The 6,000-nt window shown below is 49.7% G+C and overlaps 1 protein-coding gene across 1 annotated transcript in view; it reads left to right on the forward strand.

The window, feature by feature from the left end:
• The window catches only part of LOC311244795 (voltage-dependent calcium channel subunit alpha-2/delta-4-like), a gene marked incomplete at both ends in the record, with an annotated part of 181,251 nt that overhangs the window by 48,967 nt on the left and 126,284 nt on the right, over window positions 1-6,000 (forward strand). The window lies entirely within an intron of this gene.

Consider the following 6,000-nt stretch of genomic DNA (forward strand, 5'->3'; position numbering starts at 1 on the left):
TGTTTATGTTGGTAATGTTCATTGACATTGGGTGTAAAAACAAACCTGGCTGAGAAAGTTCCCAAAAGTTCATTTTAAATTACAAATCGATCAAGATGCCTTAATTTCCCTACAGGATTAATAAAGTATTTACTATCTATCATTCTATTGATCTGCTGTAAGAATGTACGTATGACATTATATGCCGTACATTTATATGATAAAAAAAGAACAGGATTGCAGGAGAGCTGTATGATTTAGTTTTTCTGAGCAAATAATTTCATATGACAATTATTTTTTAGCAGAACAGTGTCGCTTTGCCAACAGGCCCCTATTTATATAAGAGCAAAATATCTAGCATAGCAGGATGTTCCAGTATAGGAGCCAGCCCAAACCAGCCCAAACCAGCCCTAACCAGCCCTAACCAGCCCAAACCAGCCCTAACCAGCCCTAACCAGCCCAAACCAGCCCAAACCAGCCCTAACCCAGCCCTAACCAGCCCTAACCAGCCCTAACCAGCCCTAACCAGCCCTAACCAGCCCTAACCAGCCCAAACCAGCCCTAACCAGCCCTAACCCAGCCCTAACCAGCCCTAACCAGCCCTAACCAGCCCTAACCAGCCCAAACCAGCCCTAACCAGCCCAAACCAGCCCTAACCAGCCCAAACCAGCCCTAACCAGCCCTAACCAGCCCTAACCAGCCCTAACCAGCCCTAACCAGCCCTAACCAGCCCTAACCAGCCCTAACCCAGCCCTAACCCAGCCCTAACCCAGCCCTAACCAGCCCTAACCAGCCCTAACCCAGCCCTAACCAGCCCTAACCAGCCCTAACCCAGCCCTAACCCAGCCCTAACCCAGCCCTAACCCAGGGCCAGACCCAGCCCTAACCCAGAGCCAGACCCAGCCCTAACCCAGAGCCAGACCCAGCCCTAACCCAGAGCCAGCCCTAACCCAGAGCCAGACCCAGCCCTAACCCAGAGCCAGACCCAGCCCTAACCCAGACCCAGCCCTAACCCAGCCCTAACCCAGGGCCAGCCCTAACCCAGACCCAGCCCAGACCCAGACCCAGCCCTAACCCAGACCCAGCCCTAACCCAGAGCCAGACCCAGCCCAGACCCAGCCCTAACCCAGACCCAGCCCAGAGCCAGCCCTAACCCAGAGCCAGCCCTAACCCAGACCCAGCCCAGACCCAGCCCAGACCCAGCCCTAACCCAGCCCCAGCCCAGCCCTAACCCAGACCCAGCCCAGCCCAGAGCCAGCCCTAACCCAGACCCAGCCCAGACCCAGCTCAGACCCAGCCCTAACCCAGCCCCAGCCCAGAGCCAGCCATACCCCCCCCCCCCCCCCCCCCCACCGGCTTGGCACCGCCTATCCAGAATCCAGTGGGAAAAGCAAAAGAATGGTTGTGATCCAGTCCGAGGGTCAAAAACACAAAACAGGCTCGCCGACAAAAAAAGGGATTGTTCAATACTCAGGGCAGTCGTCCGGTCCAGGGTCAGTACACAAGGGGGTATCTCAGCCAGCCCAGGGTCAGTACACAAGGGGGTATCTCAGCCAGCCCAGGGTCAGTACACAAGGGGGTATCTCAGCCAGTCCAGGGTCAGTAAACAAGGGGGTATCTCAGCCAGCCCAGGGTCAGGACACAAGGGGGTATCTCAGCCAGCCCAGGGTCAGTAAACAAGGGGGTATCTCAGCCAGCCCAGGGTCAGTACACAAGGGGGTATCTCAGCCAGCCCAGGGTCCAGTACACAGGGGGGTTTCTCAGCCAGCCCAGGGTCCAGTACACAGGGGGGTTTCTCAGCCAGTCCAGGGTCAGTACACAAGGGGGTATCTCAGCCAGCCCAGGGTCAGTACACAAGGGGGTTTCTCAGCCAGTCCAGGGTCAGGACACAAGGGGGTATCTCAGCCAGCCCAGGGTCCAGTACACAAGGGGGTATCTCAGCCAGCCCAGAGTCCAGTACACAAGGGGGTATCTCAGCCAGCCCAGAGTCCAGTACACAAGGGGGTATCTCAGCCAGCCCAGGGTCAGGACACAAGGGGGTTTCTCAGCCAGCCCAGGGTCAGGACACAAGGGGGTATCTCAGCCAGCCCAGGGTCCAGTACACAAGGGGGTTTCTCAGCCAGCCCAGGGTCCAGTACACAAGGGGGTATCTCAGCCAGCCCAGGGTCCAGTACACAAGGGGGTATCTCAGCCAGCCCAGGGTCCAGTACACAAGGGGGTTTCTCAGCCAGCCCAGGGTCCAGTACACAAGGGGGTTTCTCAGCCAGCCCAGGGTCCAGTACACAAACACCTTCTCGCCGTCACAACTCCGAATAACTCAATCTCTCAATACAACAACTCCAACCTCACCTCTGCTCAACTTACTCCTCAAAAAATACAAAAAGAAAATGTATCTCCTTCACATATCCATGAGAGAGGGGGTGAGATCTACCACAGCACCTAGAAGTATTCTTCTATATACAGTATGTACAATATGATTACCATTGACCATACCATAATACAGTGGCGGCCCACCCATAGGGGGCGCTGGGGCACCGCCCCCCCCCCCCCCCCTGGTAAAGAGAGCGGGAGAAGAAGAAAATGTTTTATTTTAATTTAAATTTTAGACCCCTAAAGATAAAATAAACATGTTTAAAATGAATAATATTTACTTATTTTAAGTATGTTTGTGTTTCAAATGCACAATAACGTTAATATATCAAATATAAATCATTGTTTTGTGATTCACATGACGTCACTGTCTGATATGATATAGAGTACCTCTAAAGCTGGGGCGAGACGTATCGCGCACACAGTGGGCGTGCACTGGTATCATCGCTGTATCATCGCAGCCAATTAAATAGGTCAAGCAAATACATTTCGCCCTATCAGTGCGTTCAAATATGATGTAATATGATGGAATCGGAGCGCGTTTTTCTAGCGCTCCAAGCAAGCAGGGTCCTTCCTGCTGTGTTGTCACTCCCCCAGTCCGGAGAGTTTGTGCTAGCTTACTAGTAGCTACCATGGATCCTGAAGGCAGTACATTACAACCTCGAATGCAGGTAAATCCCTCAAAACAATACCTTTTGAGAGATGAACACTGGAGTGAAAGAGTTTCGACCTCATCAGCCTGATATCTCCTCAATTCAGAAACAATCAACAGACAGAAGAAGGATATACTCTGTCGTTTTCTAGCTGGTGGTACTTGTGGTGGCTAACAAGAAGCTATATGGCTAGCTGGATGCATGGTATGGACTGTTACTGGAGTTTCTTTTTGAGTGGATTTAAAAAAAAAGTGGATTATGGCTTGTGGTGGACAGCTGAATATCTCGCCCCCTGGCTTCAACTCTTGTGATGGTAAGTCTATGTAAGTCTTGTAACGATAGCTGGGATTCCACGTCATGCTGTGTGTGTATGTGTGTGTGAGAGAGAGAGAAAGAGAGAGATAGAGGGGGATACTAATTAATTTCGCCACGGGGGGGCATAATCACCCGGGGACAATATAATGGTAACTTGTTTAAATGACAAGATATACATCTGTGATTATTATTGGACGGATCTGAATACGGGCGTGGGAGAGAGAGAGAGAGAGAGAGAGAGAGAGAGAAGAGAGAGAGAGAGAGAGAGAGAGAGAGAGAGACCTGGGCGTGCGTGTTTGTGTAGGCGCTATTGGAAACGTGGCTGCATTGACTGTGATCATATATTGATTGATGGCAATGGTGATAGTTGTACTCTACCTACTTAAATATTCGTACCTTGTGGGTTTTTCGCCGAAGCTCTGACGTGCACAGTAGGCTATACTCAGTGTGTGGTTTCGCCAATACGTGCCTCAGTACATGTTTGCAAAATGTTTGGTATAGCGCCCCCCCCCTGGAGAAGAATTCACCAGCCGCCACTGCCATAATATAATATGTCACCCAAAACATCTCTATATTATCAAGCTCTCTTGTGGGCCGTTTTCAGGTGCCCCTAGGCAGGCTCTTAAGGCCTCTACATGCTACAGCAACTTCAAAGCAACTTCAACACAACATCAGCGCGATTTCAGCGCGGTTGTTTTAGAGGGTCTTGTAAACTGTGTTGTGAGGACGTTGCGTACCTTTCACCCAAATCTAACCTAAACAACCGTTGCGTTGATATTGCGTAGCAGTGATTGGTTGGTTAGCGAATGGGGGCGGGGCTGTCATATAATAATATTGGTCCCGCAGAGAATACCATCCTCCATTGTTGTAGCCAGCCAGCTAGCGTTGAACTTGATGCTATTCAATGCTCTATCATACCCAACTAACGTTAATGCCATTCAGAATTTATTAACATAGCTACAACAACACACAGTAACGTTAATATAATTACATGCATCATTGTTTACAATGAACGGACGGTGGGGCAGTTCGAAAGGACTGGACACGGACAAGTTGTATATTCATTTAATATAACAGGTCGTTCGAGCTGCATTTTCGTGCCTACAACCACAGCCACAGGGATATATCCGGCTTTGACGAGCTCTCTCTCCTCCTGCCGATTAAATTCAGCAGCTCTTCCTCGACCTCGAGTGCCTGTAGCTGCCAGCTAACGTTAAAACTAACCTAAAGTTACACAAGCAGAATACATCACAAATACTTCCGGTCGGGGGATTTCAAAATAAAAGAGCGACGTCTAAAAGCACCGGAAATACGTTTATTTTGTACATTATCTAACGTTAACACGAACCTAAACTAACTTTAGTTAAACTAACTTTGCCCGTCGATGTTGCAGAAGCATAAAGGCAGAGTGTCTAAAACACCGTTGCTTTGTCGATGTTGTGGTGCAGTTGCTTTGAAGTTGCTGTAGCATGCAGAGGCCTTTAGTGTGCTCACGCCTCAGGCCAGCTCTGACGCACCTACAGTGTCCTGCTGACCACAAGCAGAGTGAAGCCAAGTGTCCACAGTGTGTGTGTGTGTGTGTGTGTGTGTGTGTGTGTGTGTGTGTGTGTGTGTGTGTGTGTGTGTGTGTGTGTGTGTGTGTGTGTGTGTGTGTGTGTGTGTGTGTGTGTGTGTGTGTGTGTGTGTGTGTGTGTGTGTGTAGGTGTGTGTTTGTTTGTTTGTTTGTTGGTTTGTTGTTTTTGTGTGTGTGTGCGTGTCACGTGTGCCTGCTTTTCTGTGTGCCCATATGTCTGTGTTTGTGTCTGTCTCTGTGTCTGTGTGTGCACCTAGAGGAGACACACACACACACACACACACACACACACACACACACACACACACACACACACACACACACACACACACACACACACACACACACACACACACACACACACACACACACACACACACACACACACACACACACACACACACACACACACACACACACACACTAAGGGATCACAGTAATGCCTAGATTTAGGAGCCAATGCTCTTTCACATCCACCTGCCTCTATCTCTCTATCCACCTATCCATCCATCTATCCCTCTATCCATCCATCCATCCATCTATCCATCCATCCATCCCTCTATCCATCCATCCATCCCTCTATCCATCCATCCATCCCTCTATCCATCCATCCCTCCATCCATCCATCCATCCATCCCTCTTTCCATCCATCCATCCATCCCTCCCTCCATCCATCCATCCATCCATCCATCCATCCATCCATCCATCCATCCATCCATCCATCCATCCATCCATCTATCCATCCCTCTATCCATCCATCCCTCCCTCCCTCCCTCCCTCCCTCCCTCCCTCCCTCCCTCCCTCCCTCCCTCAGGGCTCAGATTAATCTCAGGCCCATGTTAGGTACACACTCACTTCACCACATCAGAGACAGGTTAAATCATACACTTTATTAATCCCTATGGGGGCAGTACTGTACTCCTGTGTGTCTGACCCACATCCAATCACATACCCGGGTTGTTTTGACGTGAACTTACGGAGAACAACGCTTGATTGATTGATTGATTGATTGAAAACTTTATTTAACAGATTGCAGAATGGGTACAATACAGTACGGATCAATACACACAATTGTTAAGGGGATGCAGACCAGAGAAAGACTTTCGTCTT

The sequence above is a fragment of the Notolepis coatsorum genome, assembly GCF_963971535.1.
Source record: "Notolepis coatsorum genome assembly, chromosome: 18".
NCBI classification, from domain to species: Eukaryota; Metazoa; Chordata; class Actinopteri; order Aulopiformes; family Paralepididae; genus Notolepis; species Notolepis coatsorum.